Source organism: Olea europaea, chromosome 4 (assembly GCF_002742605.1).
Source record: "Olea europaea var. sylvestris chromosome 4, O_europaea_v1, whole genome shotgun sequence".
Classification (NCBI taxonomy): Eukaryota; Viridiplantae; Streptophyta; class Magnoliopsida; order Lamiales; family Oleaceae; genus Olea; species Olea europaea.
The window spans coordinates 9,422,044-9,442,876 of NC_036240.1; the positions used below are offsets into that span (position 1 = coordinate 9,422,044).

A 20,833-nucleotide genomic window follows, 5' to 3' on the forward strand; every position below is an offset into this window, starting at 1 on the left:
TAAATCAGAATGTATCAAACTTAAGACCGAAGTAGTCCTATCAACACGAGGAAATGGTTTTCTAGAATATTTAGATTCAACACACATTTCACATTTTGAATTTGGACAATTATCGATTTTGGGAATGTTTCCCAAAGTCATTAATTTTTTAATAGAAGTTTTATTAACGTGTCCAAGTCTAGCATGCCACAAATCATAAGAATCCAACAAGTAAACGGAAGAGCTAGATGCTTTATTGTTAATCACAAAGACATTGAGTTTAAACAGACTCTCATCTGCATACCCTTTCCCAACAAAGAAACCACCCTTAGACAGTACAACTTGACCACTTTCAAATACAATCTTAAAACCCTTTTTTACTAAGATAGATCCAGATACTAGATTTTTCCTAATATCAGGTACATAAAGGACATCCTTCAAATTAAGGATATTTTCAGAAATAAATCTAAGCGTCACAGTTCCTTTCCCCTCGATTTTGGAAGAGCAAGCATTGCCCATGAATAGACATTCTCCATCACTAGCGGGAGTGAATGAAGAAAATGCACCTCTCGTGCAGCAAATATGCTTGGTAGCTCCAGAATCTACCCACCAGTCTATCATGTTGCTTACTAGATTCACTTCTGTCACCATAGCAGAGAATTCCCATCCTCTACCATATGTGCCTGATGCTTTACAGCTTTTCCTTTCCTATTTCTGCAATCCTTTGCAAGGTGACCTGGTTTACCACAAACAAAACAGTCACCAACAATTTTATTTTTAAATTGGGGCTTAGACCGATTGTTCTTTCCTACAAATTGTTTTCCTTTATTTCTGCCTTTAAAATTCTGACCCCTTGTAAAATTTCCAATTGGTTTCTTAGTCCCAGAACTTCCTTCAATAAGATTAGCCTTGGTATCAAAATCTGGCATTTCCTTACGTTCTGCTATTCTATTGTCCTTCTCGATTCTAATCCTGATAATCAGATCCTCTAAGGACATTTCTTTTCTCTTATGCTTCAAACTATTTTTATACTCTTTCCAAGTAGGTGGCAATTTTTCAATTATAGCTAACACTTGAAAGCCCTCACAAATTTTATATCCTTCAGCAATAATTTCGTGAATTATAATCTGCAATTCTTCAACCTGACTAACCACGGTTCTAACATCATTCATTTTAAAATCTAAAAACTTTCCCACAACAAATTTCTTGGTTCCAGCATCTTCTGTAACATATTTCTTTTCTAATGAATTCCATAACTCTTTTGCAGATTTACACGAGTAGTAAACATCATACAGATCTAAAGTCAAACAATTCAGAATATAATTCCTGCACATATAATCCTTATGTTCCCAATTAGCTAAATCCTCTGTTTCCTTATCAGTGGGATTATCAGCAATTACAAAATCGGGTTTATCTGATTCAATAGCATCAACGACTTTAAGTGTTGTCAAATAAAATCGCAGTTTCATTTGCCATCTCTTAAAATTCTTTCCATCAAACAACTCAAGTTTTTCAAAATACTTAGGAACAGATATCTCTACAGCAGACATGGCAACTAATTATAAAGAAATTTCACTTTAGATTGTTGGAAAAAATTAATTAGTTGCAGTAGTGATCTGAACAATATAATGCAGAAATATAAAACTTATCGTCCGATCGAGAGATCTGAACAATATAATGCAGAAATATAAAACTTATCGTCCGATCGAGTCTCGATCGGACGATAAGTTTTATATTTCTGCATTATATTGTTCAGATCACTACTGCAACTAATTAATTTTTTCCAACAGTAACATTTAGACAAATATTCATATTTACACTGATTTCAAGATAAAAATGGTATGGTTTGAAAATAAGTCAAAACCGGTTAAACCAAAGCATGTTCGTCCAAATAGAAATGGGTAAAGTTCATCTAAATAGAACACAAACAATATAGAATGTAGCTACAAAATGGAGTGAAACTCTCACTTGGGCAAGTCCAAAGTGTACAAGGTTTTTATTGGAGATGATAGATACCAAATCTATCATTTGTCACGTGTAAAAATAAAATTTATATGGAATTTTATACTGGGTAATTTATATTTGCATCACTGTTTTTGTTAATTGAACTACATTTTAATTGTAATGAAGAGCTCCAATTTTTGCTCTTGTTTTGTACTTGTATTACCAATTTTCTTTGCATTGTTTATCTTCTAACATTCAATCGATAAACATATTTTGTTTCTAATGTTAGTTTCTATCCAAATATTTGTTAGCGTGGGAAAAATATTTTGTCCAACTATTGTATTCATTGCTTACCTTGCTTGCTTAAAATTACAAGGGACAAATAAATTTTTTCTCCTTTCCAGTGGACGTTTTTGGCTGTCACAAGGGATAAAAATGTGCTAATTAATATAAGATTGAGGGTAAAAATATGACACAAAAAGTTGACTAATGAGTTTGACGAACAAAAATTTGAGTAATCCACGTAAACTTTCGTCAAGTGTATCAATAAGAGGCCTAACTTGTTATCCTCTTGATTTGGGATAAGAAAAATGTTAAAGAGATGATATTAAATAGTCATCCCCTTTAGGCCTGCCCAGAAGCTCCTTCTCGGGTCTCACTGTGTAGAATTGGAAGAACGACTCAACAATATTTACTTGCCTGCCTTCTACGTACAAGCCAATCCATTTCTTAATGTGACCCATCTCATGAATTGATGGAACCATCTAAATCAAGACTAAATACTATTCAACATTATAAATTCATTCAAAAGTTCGAAAAACACCAAGTATTTGAAAACTCAATCAAATACTTACATGTATTTCTTTGATCAACCAAGCTATGTGTACAGAAAACTATTTTACAAAATTGTTATAAAACTCTCACAGTAGGGGTAATGGAGATTTTTTTGGCATTTTTTTTTATCACTGTTGACCCTAGAATATGTTGCCAACAATACCAGACACACCCGTGCACACGTAAGCTTGGTCCAACACGTTAAGACACGTGGACGGTCTAAAATTAGTAAAAGGGAACGTGGGAGCGACTCAAAGGCGAAATGTTTGCATAACAATTGTACAATAATTACCAATCGATATTTGTAGAATGCATGTATGTTGTAAGAAAGTAAAATGTAAATAATGTTGTATTTGTTCTTATGTTGAATCTTGCATTAGCTTTGTATGGGGTACATGGGGGAATATTTATAGTGTTACAAGTTAGATCGTGGCCTTCGATTAGGAGTACACTTGGCCTCATTTCGTTAGTTTACATGTCAAATTGTAGGTATCAAGTTTGACCACCAAGCCTGCTATACATTTATTAATTGGCAGAGTCGCCTCTACTCTGACAAGACAAGACACTGGCACTCTATGATGGGTGTCCCATCAATCATTCAAAGAGGATTCTCATGTAAGTCCGGATCTTTGGGGAGAAGTGATGCAAGAGGTACTTCAGGGCTCCGGCTTTGGCATGACAGGCCTCGGTATGAACAACCTCAGAAATAAGAACCATTTACGCTATAGCACTTTGGCATTCCAAAATTTGGGCCATGTCATTGGCCATGTTTCGAGTGGTTTCTGATTCTTTGTGGGCCTAAGGGCCTCAACCACTATGCCACGTGGTTCGTAATAGGTGGGCCATGGTCCTTAGATGGTCAGCTAAGTGTGTCAGCACATAAAAATAGTCCTCCAAGTCTAAGTATAGTTATTTATGTAATGCATGGATTTTCATGAAGTAAAGCAGTTTGTTGGGTAAAAATCGAAAGAATTTTTTTAACCTTAAATAATAGTCTCCCAAGTCCAAGTATAGATATTTATATCATGGTTGGAGTTAAAAGTGTTGGTGTTGAAATAATAGATGAATTGCGATATAGAAGCCGAGACGGTGAGTGAATCGAACTTGTCGAGGCTTGTGAAGATGCGGCTGAATTATGATGAAGAAGCCGAGGCGATAAGTAAATCAAACCTATCGAGGTTTGTGAAGGTGTGGCTGAATTGTGATGAATGTCGAGGCGGTGAGTAAATTAAACCTGTCAAGACTTGTGAAGATGTGGCTGAATTGTGATAAAGAAATCGAGGTCGTGAGTGAATTGAACTCGTCGAGGCTTGTGAAGATGTTGAGGCTCACTGTTAATGATTGCTTTTCGATGGTCGTGCCAATGATTTGATGTCTTGCGCATGTTTTTGAGAAAAGGCAGCAAAGCCGCTATGTCTTCCGAGGTAAGTACGACTGCTGCATTAAATATGCAATGATGGTTACAGCTGGGGTTTCTAGAAGGAGACGCGTTTGGAGAGGTGCTTGAGAGGCACGTTTGAATCTGAAGCGTTAATTTCAAAACAAATTGAATTTTACGCCTCGAATTTAACCTGAAAATGAAGGGCTGAGATTTATGGGACCTCAATCCAAGGGCTAGGGTTCGTCTTGGCTTTCTATAAAAGGCCAAAGACCCCAATTTTGAACCCTTCTTCATCCTTTGATTTTCGTGATTTTCTTCTAAAATTTTGCAAGTCTTTCGACGTCCAAACTTTGCTCCGATTATGTTTTTCAGCGTCTATTGGTTTCCTTAGTTGTCCAGTGTAGGTATTCGATTTAGAAATTTGAACTTGTTTGTCATCTTTGTTTCTTGATATCTGGGATGGAATCCACTTCGGGTAGGGACTTGGTCACAATAGCTAGGTTTAGTGCGGGGGCTGTTCTAAGTGGGGACTCCAAGGTCGAACATTATGCCAGGCCTAGGAGCCCATAGATTACGAGAGGGAATGGGGGTTGCTAAGATAGCATCAAACATGACCTCGAAGAAATTGGGGAAGATTAGGGAGAAGTACTGCGTTTCTCATTACGTGGAGATGTTTGTTCTCGAGGCCCATGAACGGGCTTGTTTTTGAGGCCCGGATGTGTGGCCGTAAGTGAATACATGTTCAAAGCAGGTATGCGTCTTTCTCTGCACCCCTTCTTCAAACCTATGCTTAGGAATTTTATGTTGTCACCGACCCAGGTTTTGCCGAATGGCTAGAGTCAGCTAGTGGGTCGTACTTCTTGTGGAAAGAAGTGTCATTAGGGGAGGATGTGCCTCTGCATGTCTTTTAGACCCTTTTTCAACCTCGCGTCTTAGGTAAAGATGAGTCAAAGGGGTAGTATTACATCACCCCTTGGGGAGTTCACGAACCTTTTGTGGTGGGGCTGCCTTCTTCCATCAGGGGATGGAAGGAGTCGTGGTTCTGGGTTCAGGAAAAATGGTAGGCAATTAAGGAGGACAAAGCCTTGGCTTGCACAGTACCGACCCAGTACTACAAAGCTCGTGAGTGCCCAACCCTTCTGTAGTTCATCCTTGTTGAGTTTTCCATAATTTTGTCTAACAGTTATAACCTGTATTGCAGATTGTAGCACGAGGTATAAGCTTCACGAAGGTGACTTCGACATGATAGAGGACATCTACAAGCGACCCTTAAAGCTTTGTCACTTCGATCATCTTACTGACCAAAGCAAATACTTCATCGACTTCGGACTAATGACTTCAAAGGGTAAGAGGTGCTTGTACTTGGTGAAATTTCAAAATCGTTGATACAATTCTAAACTACTGTTACTTTTTGCAGATAAATTTAAAAGGAGGAAGTACCCTGTCCCAAATATGACCACCATCCTAAAAGCCACTTCTATGGTGGGGGTAAGGCTTTAAAGTCGAGTTCCAGTGCTGTTAAAGAGGTGAGGGGGAGGCTAGAGCACCTCTCCAAAGAGCACACTTTCAAGGGAGACAAGGTGGAGGCCCCTTTGAAGAAGAAGCCTTAGGAGTCTAGGGGCAAGGAAAAGGTCCCCAAGGAGCATCAGAAGAAGAGAAAGTTGTTCATATCTCTAGCTCCTTGGGGAAATTTGGGACCTCGGTGTCTCATTCGGGCAACAATGATCATCTTCCTCCTCCTAAGTTGATGGCCTCTGCTATGAAGGCGGTAAAAGTTGAGATGGTGAGGAGGGCCAAAGAGGAGGAGACGAACGAAGAGGCTGCGAGGCTTGCAGCGGAGAAGACGCCGACCCTCAAGGACACAAGGGAAGTCCCCGAATTTCTTGGCGGGCCGAGAGAAGGAACTGGCTCCTGCGTTGCTTGAGGCACTGCCGACCAAAATTCGAGGAGCTACAAAGGCCTTTTACAAGTTTTGGATGGATCAGTGGCAGTTGCACGCCTTGTCCTACGATGCTACAGACCTTACGAGGGCCCTCATTGACATTTGGCATCACATTGGAGTGTGGAGAGGCCCTTACTGATTTCCAATCAAGGAACAAGTCTTCCTTAGAGAAGCTGACCTCTACTGAGCAGGAGATGAGAAGCTTAAGGCCGAGGCGGAAGAGGTGAGGGCACAAAAGATTGAAGATACTGCAAAGTTGAAATTCGCCTTGGCCCAAATCGAGGCTTTAAAGAAAGAGGTGTACGACTCTCAATGTAAGGTGGCCTCCCTCACCAAGAAAGTGGAGATTTCTAATAATCACCAGAAGGGGACTACTGAGGCCTTGGAAAAGGCTAATTTAGAGCTAACCGGGGCCAATGATGCATACTAGTTTCTAGAGAGCCAAATAAAGTAGCATGTAGATGAGCTACAGAAGGCTCAAAGAGAGGCCGAGGTAGCCAAGGAGAAAGCAATCAAGGATTACATTGCAAACTTTCATCTCTCTGAGGAGTACCAGCTCTTAGGCTTATACTGGAAGAACTTCGCTTATGCTGAGATGATGGAGAGGGCTGAAGAGCTCTACCCAAACAATGACCTATCTCAACTGAGGTCGAAGTTTTTGGACAAAGTTCCTCGGACCCCTACTGAGGAAGTAGTCTGCGGCGAAGTGGCTGAAGAGGATAAAAACAACTCTGAAGCTCAAGCTGCGAAGGCGCCTGCTATCGAGGCATCCTAGCCATCTGCCTAGGCATAGTGTAGTTTACTTTTAGTTTATTCTGATGTACTCGCATCGGGCCTACCTCTTGTAATTTGTCCAAGATCAAAGAATGCCACATTTTGCAACATTCTGTTCATCCTTCACATGTTTCTCTTCCAAGTAAATTGGCCTTGCCAAGTAATCGAACTTAAGGATGAGATAATAATTCGAACTTGACATCCTAACTTCCATCACTTAAAATAACTCAAGCCACATGATTGATACCTCAATTAAGATTGAACTTAAGCGAATTTGACAACCTCATAACCTGAGTGATAATGCATGAGCCTCGTTGTGCAAAATCTAAGAAGATGCTTCTCCCTTTGGCGTTTAGCCTCGTTAAAGGGAGGCATGTGGCGTACGCCTCGGAGTTCAGACAAGGTGACCCAAAGTTAGGATCTGGACCTCTCATCTGAGGCGTCCACACTTTCCTACATGGTGCATAGTGCAGCCATGTAGGGGCTTCTCCCCTTGTTATTCAACCTTGATGAAGGGATGCATGTGGCGTGTGCCTCAGAGTTCAGGCGAGGTGACCCAAAGTTGGGATCTGGATCTATCATCCGAGATGCCCACGCTTTCCTACATGGTGGATTGTGCAACCATGTAGGGACTTCTCCCCTTCGCATTCAACCTCGATAAAGGAAGGCATGTGGCATGTGCCTCGAAGTTCAGGTGAGGTGACCCAGAGTTGGGATCTGGACCTTTCCTCCGAGGCGTCCATGCTTTCCTACATGGTGGATGGTGTAGTCATGTAGGGGTTTCTTCCCTTGGCGTTCAGTTTCGCCAAAGGGAGGCATGTGGCGTACGCCTTGGAGTTCAAGCGAGGTGACCCAGAGTTAGGATTTAAACCTCTTCTTCGAGGCGCACACGCTTCCTTACATGCTGGATGGTGCAACCGTATAGGAGCTTCTCCCCTTGGCGTTCAACTTTGCCAAAGGGAGGCATGTGACGTACGCCCCGGAGTTCAGGCGAGGTAACCCAAAGTTGGGATCTGGACCTCTTCTTCGAGGCACCTACACTTGATAGATTTGTTGAAATTTGTTGAACTTAAGTAAATGAGAAATTTGTTGAAATTTGGAATTTGATACATGAGTGAGGAAAAATCGTCCAACGAGGTGGTACAATTACTGATAATAAATTCAGAGATGCTCAATATTCCATGGATGAGACTGTGTCTTGCCGTCCATGTTTTCAATCCAGTAGGTACCGGGTCAGATTTTCTCTCTGATTTTGTAGGGGCCTTCTCAGTTTGGACCCAAGGCACTTGCACCTAGGGAAGGAGAGAAAGACCCTCCTAAGGACCAGGTCATTGATTCGGAAGGACCTCTTCTTCACCTCGGAGTTGTAGTACTTGATCATCTTCCTTTGGTAAGTAGCGAGCCTTAGTTGGGAGTCATCTTTTCTTTCATCAATAACGTCGAGGTCGTACTTCATAGCTCATCTGTAACGCCCTGAATTCGAATAACCCGAAACGTTACGAAACATGAATATTTTTTTTTTTTTTTGAAAAAAAAAAATTGTTAATGACAACAATAATCATGTGGTCATTTCATAAATTTACACATAAAAAGTCCAAACAATCCTATTCTACATTTATTTTAATTTCAATCGAAGAAAGAAGGCAGAAATTTTGGTGCGTGACATTTCCTTATAGTAAATAAATCCTTATCCAAAATAAATTATAGTAAATGAGTAAACAAATAATCATGTCCAGGAATAAACAAATAAACACGTTTGGACAACTATAGGCACATAACCCCATTTTATATTACATTAAACAAAATTTCACAAAATCCCATTTAACTTCACTATTCCCACGTCACTTAGCTCTGATACCATTCTGTAACGCCCCGAATTCTAATAACCCGAAACGTTACGAAACATGAATATACCTTGAAATAAACAGTTTTAATATAACAAGAAATTCTGTAAAAGATTGAATAACATTTAATCAAAAGATAAATTTAAATTTGCGGAACGTTTGAAAACATATCATTCATCCAAAAATTATTAGAACCGTTAAAACTAATTGAAAATTTATAATGCACTCACAATTGGGTAAAAAATGAATAACCCATTATTAGTTCTAGTGTTTTTGAAAATTAAAATACTTCATGACGAGGATCCGTTGGTCCAATAGCAAATCCATCCACCGCCGTCCAGCATACTAATTATTACCTGAAAATTGTAAATAAGGGGATGAGTACAACGAATTATACTCAATGAGATACTTGCTACTCCACATTCAAGTCAAACATGAAATTACAAATAAATTATCTTACCAACATAACATGAGAATTATCACACCATGACAAATGATAATTCTAGCAAGCGCCGCAAAATAACGTGAAGGCTAAATTGTGCCTTGAAAATAACGTGAAGGTTAAATTGTGCCTTAAAATGTATCATGCTTTCTCCCCAAGGAGCCTGAATTGAAGTAATTAAATTCATAATAACGTATTTGAAAAGATGTGGAAAACCACTAATAGCACTGAGTATCTCACCTTTTGAAGATGAAAGTGGAGAATAAAAATGTGATTGCAATTCCAAAGCCTTAAAAAATCTAAATAATATAGAGGAATATTTTAAAGAGGGAGAGGTAATGGACGTGTAGTAGAATGTGGTTTTAGTGCTCTATTTATACTGTTGAAGTCGGGTAATCACGTGGGGAAGTGGAATTTCAGCCATATTTAAATTCGTATTTCATGCAATCTTCTGAGAAATTGATTCATAATTCCCGATTGATATAGTATGACTGCAGATTAATTATTGGTTTTCTGCCAATTTCTATATCAATTACAATTACAACAAGGAAATGATAGGCATTACACTGCATGACTTTTACACGTGGACGGGGAAAACAAATCTACCTTCTATTTGCATAATTTACTCTAATACAAACATCTTAAATTGTCAATCTCCTAATGGCCGAAAATTATAAAATGTATGCTTATTAATTAAATTAGAATTTCAGTCCAATCTTCCCAAAATTTGTTCCAGTTAGGGGACACAATGATTACTAATTATATGGACACGTGAAAGTTGTAATGAAATGCATGGGTTACTCATGTACTAAAGTCTAACATCAAATAATTCAAATTCCTTTGATTTGCATTTAACTAAATTTGTAAGCAGGAATTACGTTTTAATTGATTACCTCTTAATTAAAAATTTATAATTATTAATACTTAACATAAAGACTCTGTTTAACCAAAACTTAAAATTTTAATTTATTTAGCTAAACTAGTGGTGGCAGTCAACTAGCGAAAAATCTAATCCTTTAAAACTCTTATAACCATAACATTCTTTAAACTGCTAAAACTTGGGTTTAACTTGACCAAATTAAAATTTTCTTGAGTCCATAGTTCGCCATTTATTATGAGCTTCAAAATGAACCCAATATTGGTAGAGTAATTCTAACTCCTTCAATAGTTAACTATTTGGCCCATTTAATAAAGTATAAAATAATTTGATATTTATTTATTTTTTCAATTTGGTCCCTCAACTAATAAGATAACTATAGAGATAATCAATTAACTTGCATAAGAACTTAACCAAACATTGCATTCCTATTAAATGGCAAATAAAAATATATGTGAATTTAAGTTAAAAATTCGGGATTATACATCATCATTGGTTATTTCGCTGAAGTGCAGGTGACGTGGTGATGGTAAGCTAACCTCGACAGGGCTCATGACCTCGGTGCCATAAGCCATGAGGAAAGGAGTTTCCCCAGTGGGAGTCCTAGTGGTGATTCGGATTGCCCAAAGCACTTATGGTAGCTCATCAACCCAAGCTCCCTTTGACGCATCCAGTTTCCTTTTGAAGACATGCTTGATTGTCTTATTCACAGCCTCAACCTGGCAATTTCCTTGGGGTGATGAGGCGTGGAGAAGTGCTTCTTGATACTAGGTTCTTCGCATAAGTTCCTGACCTTCTTATTGTCGAATTGTCACCCATTGTCTGAGACTATAGAGTAGGGAATTTCGAATCGGCATATGATGTTCTTCCACAAGAACTTGGAAGTGTTTGTTTCTATGATTTTTGCTAGTGGTTCAGCCTCAACCCACTTTGTGAAGTAATCAATGGCCACAATGGCGAAGTTTGCTCCTTCTCTACCTTTCGGTAGGGGACCTATGAGGTCCACGCCCCATTTGGTGAAGGGCCATGGGCTGGAGACGGCGATCAGCTCTTGCGAGGGTTGCCTCTGAATAGGAGAAAAATGGTGGCACTTGTCACATTTGCTCACGAATTGAAGTACATCCTTTTTCAAGGTGGGCCAGTAGTACCCTTGCCTCAGTACCTTTTGTGCCTGAGCTAGTCCTCCTGAGTGGTTGCCACAGACACCTTCGTGGACCTTCCTTAGAATGTAGGCGGCCTAATCTCTCTCTACACACCGAAGAATTGGGAAGGAGAAGTTTTTTTTGTAAAGTACGTCATCAATGAAGAGGAAATGAGCTGACCTCCTCATTTTGTAGGCCTCATCCTTTTTACTGGGCAGTACCTGGTCCTTTAGATAGGCTATAATGGGCTGTATCTAGGTAGGAGTCTCTTCCATCCATATCACATCGGGGGCCTTGGTAGATGGTTTGAGGAGGTGTTCAATTGGTACCATAGCGAGCAGCTCAGAGTCCCTGCTACTTGCAAGTTTGGAGTGCATCTACGTATACATTCTCAACACAAAGGATTTGCATCAGTTCAAACTTTTCAAAAGTTGGGAGGAGGTTCATCAAAATTTTCAAGTAGGAGGCCATGGTTCTGTCCTTAGATGAGAAGTTGTCATTCACTTAATTTACAATCAGCTGGGAGTCATTGTTGACAATTAGCCTCCTTATTTGCATTTTTTGCTAATTTGAGGCCTACGAGGAGTTCTTCATACTCCGCCACATTGTTGGTGGCCTTTCCGAACCTTACTGCTGAGTTCAACTTGTAACCTATGGGCTTCTGAGGACCACCTCAACTCCCGAACCTATGTTTTCGGCCGAACCATCCACGAACAAGTTCCATGTGGGGGGCTCGACAAGTTCCATAACCTCTTCTACCTCGGGCGCATAAGCAAACTCCACCACGAAATCAGCTAAAGCTTAGCCCTTGATGGATGTCCTTGTCCTGAAGATAATATCAAATTCGCTTAGCTCCACTGTTTGTTTCAATAGTCTCCCCGAGGCGTCGAGCTTCTGAAGCACTTGTCTCAGGGAAAAATTGGTCAGCACATGAATGGTGTGAGTTTGGAAGTAGGGCCTCAGCTTCCTAGAAGCTATAATCAAGGGCCAGCTTCTCCATATTAGGGTAGCAAGTTTTCTGGGATAGAAGTGCCTTACTAGTGTAATACACGGGGAGTTGGATGGTTCCTTCCTTTCGGATTAGGACTGTGCTGATGGCCTCACTGGAGACGGCCAGGTATAGTTGAAGAACATCGCCAGGCTTTGGCCTGGAGAGGAGGGGGGCCTGCCCTAGATGCCTTTTCAGGCCCTAGAAGACCTCTTCACACTCCTCTGTCCATTGAAACTTTTTCCCGACTTTCAATACTTTGAAGAACGGGAGACATTTGTCGGTGGCCTTAGAGACAAAGCGGCTGAGCGCTGCCACCCGTCCAGTTAGACTTTGGACTTCTTTTGGTTTCTGTGGTGATCTCATTTCGAGCAGGGCACTAATCTTTTCAGGGTTGGCATCGATTCCTCTTTGGTTGACCATGTGCCCCAAGAATTTGCCAGAGACAACGTCAAAAATGCATTTGAGGGGGTTGAGCTTCATCCTGTATCTTCTTAGGATGCGGAAGGTGTCATTCAAGTGCGTCGCATGGTCGTCTGCCATCAAACTTTTCACAAGCATATCATCTACATAGACTTTCGCTATCTTATCGATGAGGTCCACAAACATTTTGTTGACAAGCCTTTGATATGTAGACCTGTTGTTTTTCAACCTGAAGGGCATCGTTTTGAAGCAATAAAGGCCTCTGCCAATAATAAAGGAGATATTCTCCTCATCGGCCGGGTACATGGGAATTTGACTGTAGCTTGAGTAGGCATCCATGAAACTTAGAAGCTCATGTCCAGCGGTGGAGTCTACCAATTGGTCGATCCTTAGAAGTGGGAAGCTACCTTTGGGGCATGCCTTGTTAAGATTCGTAAAGTCAATACATACCCTCCATTTGTCGTTATGATTCTTGACGAGCACAAGGTTAGAGACCCACTTTGGGTAAATGGCCTCTCTGATGAAGCCATTCTGGATTAGCTTCTGTACTTCTTCTTTCAGGGCCTAATACATTTTCGGGTTGAGGGCTCTTCTCTTCTATCTATACAAGGCAACCTTAGGATCAATTTTCAGGTGGTGGCAACTGACCTTAGGCTTATGCCTACCATGTCCTCATGCTTCCAAGCAAAGATATCGAGGTTCCTACGTAGGAAGTCCTTCAGTTTCTCTTTCAAGTCATTAGGTAGACCCTTGCCCACTTTCAACACTTTGGTGGGGTCCCGGAGGTCTATTGGGAAGTTCTTCAACTCTTCAACCAGGGTGTCTGAGGTACATATTTTGTCACATGGGGGTCAATCTCATCAAGCACGAGTAACTCTTCCCGATCGGGAGGTATATCGATCATCTCGACGTCTTCTCGTTCGGGAGCCTCACCTAGAAAGTCATGTCCACGTCTGCGATGATGACATGTACATCCCGGGGCTCAACCTTCCTGATGGAGCTTAGGTAGCACTCCCTAAATCCTCTTTGGTCATCTCTCACTATCGCCACCTCATTCTCAGTTGGAAATTTTATGCATAAGTGGTGGATGGAGATGACGGCCCCTAATTCCTTCAAGACCGTTCTGCCTAATACCCCGTGGTAAGCCGACCAACTGTCCACAATAAGGAACTCCATGAAGTTCAATGTGGTTTGGGGCAATTTTCCCATCTCCACTGCTAGTGTGATCTTTCCCCTTAGGGTAATGCTATCCCCGATAAATCCATACAAATGAGTAGTGGTAGGAGTTAGCTCATGGTCTAAAATCATCTTGTCAAAGGTGGACCCAAATAGGATGTTCATGGAGCTACCATTGTTGACTAGCTTTCTTTTGAGCCCGTTCCGAGCCACAACGGCCCTTATCACAATTGCATCGTAGTGGGGGTGGTGAACTTCCTCAGAGTCTTCTTGGGTGAAGATAATAGGTGGCGCATGATTTCTCAAGGAGCCGCTACCTACAATTTAGTTGGTCAACGAGGGGTGTTTGGCCTCCCGAGCGTAGTTTCTTTTTGCGTTTTGTGTCTCGTCCCCAACGTATGGGCCTCCAAATATGGTATCCACTTCGTGAATGGGGGCTTTTTCTTGGGCCTGGCGGTCTCTACGATGCCTACGCCCTTCTTTGGGCCTTTCCGCTTCATGATCCCTTCTGCGGGGAGATGCATCCTACTGGTAGAGAGCAGCCTTCTCACGCCTAGGTTGCTGATCATACCTAGGTGAAGGCATGTTCGCCTCGAACAATTCATTTCTTCTATCCCGGGGGCTCTCCCGTCAGGTATGGTATGCATAATCTCGACAATTGGTGGTGTCATGGCCGTACGAGCGATGGTACATACAATACTCAGGGGGATTCTAGTTCGACCTATTCCTAGGTTCCGATCCATGCCCTCGGCCTCTCCCCCTACGGGGGGCCTATTGTGAAGTTCCGGTCTGCTGAGTGTTGATCATGGGATTGACATCTTCATATGCCAATGTCGGAACCGTATTCAAAGTAGTGGTGACAAGTGCTTGCCCAGAATTTTCATTACTACCTTGGTTCATCTGGTAGTCCATCAAGTGGGAGGTCGACCCTCTGGCACGTTGCCTTTTTGAAGGTGGGAGGCCTCTGTTGGCCTTGTTTCTATGCTCAATCAATTTTTCATTGATTATTTCCCGCCTCATCATCTCAAGTAGGGCGTTGTAGGTGGTGGGATCCTGATTTTGCACGTCTCTCCGGAATATGGTGTTCATATTCAGACCTTCCATCAATGCCGATAAGGCCTAGCGATCAATGACTTGTACACAATACGTCATTTTGTCAATAAAGCGTGAAAAGACGCTTTTTAGAGATTTTCCATGCGCCTGTCTCATATCTTGAAGACATTGGATATGAGCCTCTCCTTCTTTACTCACATCAAACCTCTTCAGGAAGGTAGTTTTGAACTTCGGCCAACTCCTTATGCTCCCAGGCGGTAGCCTACTATATCAAATTTCAGCCGTTCCACTAAGTGTCAAGTGGAAGGCCCTGCACTTCACTGTCGGAATGGCTCCTCTCAGGCTTATATGGGTCTTATAAGCATTCAAATGCTTCTCCGAGTCGCCTCTCCCATCGTATTTTGATATCTTAGGCATAACATAGTGGCTCGGTACCTGGGCGCTCCTTAACTCCCTTAAAAATGGTAGATTTTCATCATCATCATCCAAGTCACGGGACCTTTGCTACTCATCTAAGTCATTGTTCTCGTCAGCTTCATATCTAGGTGGCGGATATGAAGGACCAGCCTGGTTTCTCGCCTCCTCCTCCCTCATTTGGTACCTATTTCTAGGTGGAGCATTACGGGGGGCATTTTCATGCCTTTCCTCCAGTTGCTGAGTCAATGTTTGTGGGCTGTGGTCTTGCTCGAGGTTCACGAGGCTGATGCTGCTGCCTATGCCTCGGTTTGGCTGGGTTGATTCTGTCAAAAATGTTGTTCGACCTCCTAGGTCTTTGTTCCGGCTCATATGCAGGTGAGAAGTTATCCTGGTTATATGGGACCTCAGTAGGTCAGTGGGAAGCATAGTTGGAAAAAAACGTCAACTTCTACCTCCCTTTCCAGGGGTATACCACCTTGGTTGTATTCTAGTGATGCAACCCTTTGGCTTTGGACCTCTTCCTCTTGTTGTAACTGCCATTGAGGTGCATAGGGAGGCATGAGGAAACCTCCCTGGCCCTGCATCTGGGCCATGAGCTCTCTCAAGGCCATGTTTTGGTTTGCAATGTCCCTCATGCTTGCAGCCATGGTAGCTATCTCTCTTGAGATTTAGGCAGCCATTCTTGTACCACCTCTTCTGTGAGGTTGTTAGGGCCTGCGATGAGTTATTGAGGCTGCCCCTGTGTTTTTTCTCACCCTCCTAGGGGGTGCATCCTCATCTGAGCTCATATTTCTATGTTTCAGCGTCAAATTTCATCCAAGTTATGGGGCTTCTTCTTGTTCTTTTTCAAGAACAAATTCTTTTTCAAGAAGGATGCCCAAATGTTCTTTTCGATAAGCTTTCTCCACACGGTTGCTCCTAGTTATAGTAGGGTTTTCTACAGACGACGCTAATCTGTTGACCCTAGAATATGTTTCCAACAGATACCGGACTCACTCGTGCACATATAAGCCTGGTTCAACACGCTAAGACACGTGGATGGTCTAGAACTAGTAAAAGCGGGTGTGGGAGCGACTCAAAGGCGCAGGACGAGGACGTTCACAATCCAACGAGATGTTTGCATAACGATTGTACAATAATTACCAATCGATGTTTGTAAAATGCGTGTAAGAATTCGTGTATGTTGCAAGAGAGTGAAATGTAATGAATTTTGTATTTGTTCTTGTGTTAAATCTTGCATTAGCTTTTTATGGGGTACATGGGGGAATATTTATAGTGCCTTCAATTAGGAGTATATGTGGCCTCATCTCGTTAGTTTACATGTCAAACTGTAGGTATCAAGTTTGACCACCTAGCCTGCTATATATATATTAATTGGCAGAGTCGCCTCTACTCTAACGCGACTCTACGAAGACAAAACACTGGCACTCTATGATGGGTGTCCCATCAATCATTCAAAGAGGATTCTCATGTAAGGTCGGATCTCTGGGGAGAAGTGATGCAAGAGGTGCTTCAGGGCTTCGACGTTGGCATGACGGGCCTCGATATGAATAGCCTTGAAAATAAGAACCACTTAGGCATACAACACTTTGGCATTCTAGAATACGGGCCACATCGTAGGCCGTGTTCCGAGTGGTTCCTGATTCTTTGTGAGCCTAAGGGCCTCGGCCACTATGCCATGTGGTTCGTAATAGGTGGGCCATGATCCTCAGAGGGTCGGCCAAGTGTGTCAGCACATAGCAATCACCACGTAGGGCCCACCCATGTGAGTTGTCTGGTTAAATTCTGTGAAACAAATTTTTGCGCAAGGGCTTTATCGTTCTTCGATCAACACCCATGCGAAATTCAATCAAGTCAATGGCATGAAAATCGCAAGTCCTTTTAAGCTCCATTTTCCCCAATTGGAGATCAGCCATAAAATTAAATTTATAGATTTCACTTATCATGGAAATCTATAAGGCGTGCATCATTCATCACTTCACGAACACGGATATAAACTTGAAAGGTCCAACAAATCTTATATTCAGATGTGATTATCAATAACTCATGTGTTTGTAATCGCACGTGTATGATGTTGATTAAGAAACTATTTGAGCCCCATTTTCTGTCCAAAATGCATTTTGAAATAGTATTTTGATGGAGAATTTGTGGTTAAAAAAATAAGGAAAAAATTTGGATTTGCAAGTAATATTATTTTATTGAAAAATGTATGGTTGAAAATAAGAGAGAGAGATGTAATTTGAAAATAATGGGAATCAAATAAGGGCTAAACAAGTAATAGTAAAATGGACCTAAAGAATTTAGATTATCATTTTCACTAGTACTATCTACCTAACTATTGGTTTGACTCTATCCAACTTTAATTCGAGTGAAAATAATTAAAAATTTGTTTTATGATCTTAAATACTATAAATCTAAGGAAACAATTAAAGAATTCACAATTAGGCAGTTTAGGGTTTAGTGGATATACGAAAAAGTGTTAGGATGAACGAGTTCATCATGATTATCCCCTTAATTTCAATCACCAAATTCAAACAAAAATAATTTACCTCTCTTGTGTTAAAACCAATCATACTCAATTAAGTTCATTTACACATCTCCCCGTGAATTAGGGTAACCTTATTAAGAGCATTCAATCATTAAAGAATTCAGTTAAGGATCACACCCTCTTTCTAAAAATCTGTCTCGAAACCCCTCTCTCCCCTTGTTTAGACACGGACGAGGTCTTTTAATAATTGTGGAAGTGTCTTGGGAGTTGTAACTCGAAAATACCGCTAAAACTCATTGAAAAAAAAATGAAGGAATAAGTTACTCAGACGGTTTGAAAACAAGTCTGCATGTTAGCACTTATTTTTTCATCTTTTTCTTTTTTATAAACTGTCGAATCAATGTGTGACACGTGTTTCCTAGATTTTAAACCTGTCACCTACCCTGTTTTTGTAGCATAACTCAAAAAAAAATACACACTTTTTTGCCCAACAGGCTACAGTTTGAAAATTGCAGCCTAGATCGCGGCAAACAGCCACAGTTGACCACGGTCAACCCTGAATTTTTCAGGTTATTTCAATTTGAACAATGCTTCATGATTTTCGTCTGATTTTAACATTTTTAATCCTAATCTTCAATATTGATTCTGCAACTTTCAAAAGCATCTATATTGGTCTTCAAACCTCAATAATCTTCTAAAATTGGTCATTCTCAAGTTCCGAAAGTGTGCAAATTAGTTTCTAAACTTTTCAAATATTGAATTTCACTCTCGAAACTTGGGATTTTCTACCTATAGCTCTCGTAATACTTCTTATCAATCATGTGCAATTCTTTTGGTTTTCAATTGCTTTGAATAACTCTAATTAAGCTCGAAAATCGTCATTTTTTTTATTTTTATTTATATTTTTTTACTCTAAATGCCTCCAAGTCCGAGTTTTACCTACAATAACAATATTTTCACTAAGCAAAGTAGAAATACCCACAAATTTTCAAATATAACTCAAGTTTATAAGTACAATAAAACGTGTAAAATACACTTATCAATAACCGTAAGCTTCCAATTAAGGGCATAGAGGGCAATCTTAGTCAGTCCAATTTTTTATATTTAAAAACAAACTTTTTATGGAATTTTTTATAGGATAAATATGTTAACCGCACATTTTTTGTTAATTGAATTACATTTTAATTGTAATGAAAGTCCTAAATTTTGCTCATTTTGGCACTTATATTCCCCAACTTTTCTTCATCACAATTTATGCATAACACTTCAATTAATTTACAAATCTTGTAAGTTGTATGATAATTTCTGTCTAAATATTCTATTAGCATGGGGAAATATTTTGTATTTGTTGTTTTATCTTGCTTATTCATATTAAAATGGACAAGTAAGTCTTTTTCCTCCTCCATAATGGAATTTTTTTTTTTTTTTTTTGGCCATCATAAGTACAAAGATGTGCTAACTATTAGAAGATTAAAAAAAACAAAATTAAAAAAAAAAAAGTTGAGTTATCCATTTGAAAGTTAGTTAACTTTCCATCAATAAGTGAGCTAGCTTGTTAGCCTCTTGATTGAGGACAAGAAACTAAATAGTCATCCCCTTAGACCGACCCTGAAGCTTCTCTTGTTATTCTCATGTCTCTTTGTGTAGAATAGGAACAAACAGTCACTTGTGTCTCTTGCCTGCATGCAGCAATCCATCCATTTCACAATGTGAATTCTTAATATTCTCTTCGATGAATTGGGTAAATAAAAACAAAATACTATTCACCCCTATATTTTCATTCAAATTCAAGAAATATCTTTGTTGATCAGCCAATAAATTTCAAGTGTATTTAAGCTCCATTTTCCGTCAATGACCACATATTATTTCTCTATTAAACTGCAGAGGAAGTAGAGAAGAAAAGGGAAAAAGTGATGGCCGGAGGAGGTGACAGCGACGGAGAATCCTTAGATTATACACCTACTTGGATAATCGCACTTGTTTGTATTAGCAGGAACATTCCTTGGAAAGACAAGGACGAAAATGAAAGAAGCCAGTCTAGTTGCACACAAAAGGAATCCCAGTCCTTTACAAGCAATCAATTCAATGGAAGGCCTTCCAAGACAGCCAACATCCATTTAGCCTAGAATCAATCAAGCCAGCCAAAGTGTTTTCCCAATTCTGTCCAGCAATTACAACAATCAAGGAATTCACCAGTCATTTACATACCTGATTTAGAATAGATTTTGTTTCTGTTAGGAAATGCCAAAAATAAATAAAAGATTGTAATATCTCTACAGCACATGGAACCAGTATAAATAGAAACAATTGTACAGTCTCCAGCACGTTGAGCTGAGACACTTAAACCAGTACTTTCTTCTGTTTGTACTGTAATTGTGGCCATCTCTTTAATTGTTGAAAGACTCCTCCATTATGCCGGAAAGGTCCTTAAATTCTGCATTCTTTTCGTGTATTAATTCTTCGTTATCTTATCCTGCTGCTGGTAACTGTTTTTTCAATATGAAGATCATGATCATGATGATGTAAGGATTTTTTAATTAAAGATGGGCTTGTATGTGTGAATAATTGTGTGTTAAATTATAGGCTATCGAATTCGATTGAGCCCAATTAAAGTGATCTAATAAGGCTTCGATTTTGGGATCCAGTTAAAGTATGGGTTTACATATGTGTAGAAACCGGGCCCAAGTCCTAATTCTATGATGGGCCGAATTAGGTCAAAGGGCATCCCTATATAAATAACTTATGGTCCCCAGATCACACGCAACGTATTATTCATTCTCTACTGCATCCCATCACAGAGAGGAAAAGGAGACTGCGTGTAGATTTGGAAGATCATACCTCGAAATTCATATTGCATTAACTATGTCTGATTCAGGTATGCTTCCGCTTTAATTCTTGATTTCTTGATGATTTAACATGAAAGATCTAGTAATTTAAAGCATTAAATTATCCAACAAGTGGTATCAGAGCCTCTTCATGTTGAATCATTGAGAATCAAAAATTTTAGTTTGGTTCTTGCAATATTTTGTAAAGTTTTCAGATTTGACAATTTAGAATATATATTTTGTTAAATTTGAAAATTTTTGCGGTATAATTTTTGTTATTTTCGTTCGGATTAATTAGTTTAGA

General features: G+C 40.0%; 1 long non-coding RNA gene across 1 annotated transcript; it reads left to right on the top strand.

Moving 5' to 3' along the window:
* The first annotated feature begins 19,296 nt into the window (after window positions 1-19,296).
* LOC111393562 lies at window positions 19,297-20,052 on the top strand. Its single transcript, XR_002702444.1, has 2 exons — window positions 19,297-19,445; window positions 19,589-20,052. It is a non-coding gene; the product is annotated as an uncharacterized LOC111393562 (long non-coding RNA).
* Window positions 20,053-20,833: the final 781 nt, after the last annotated feature.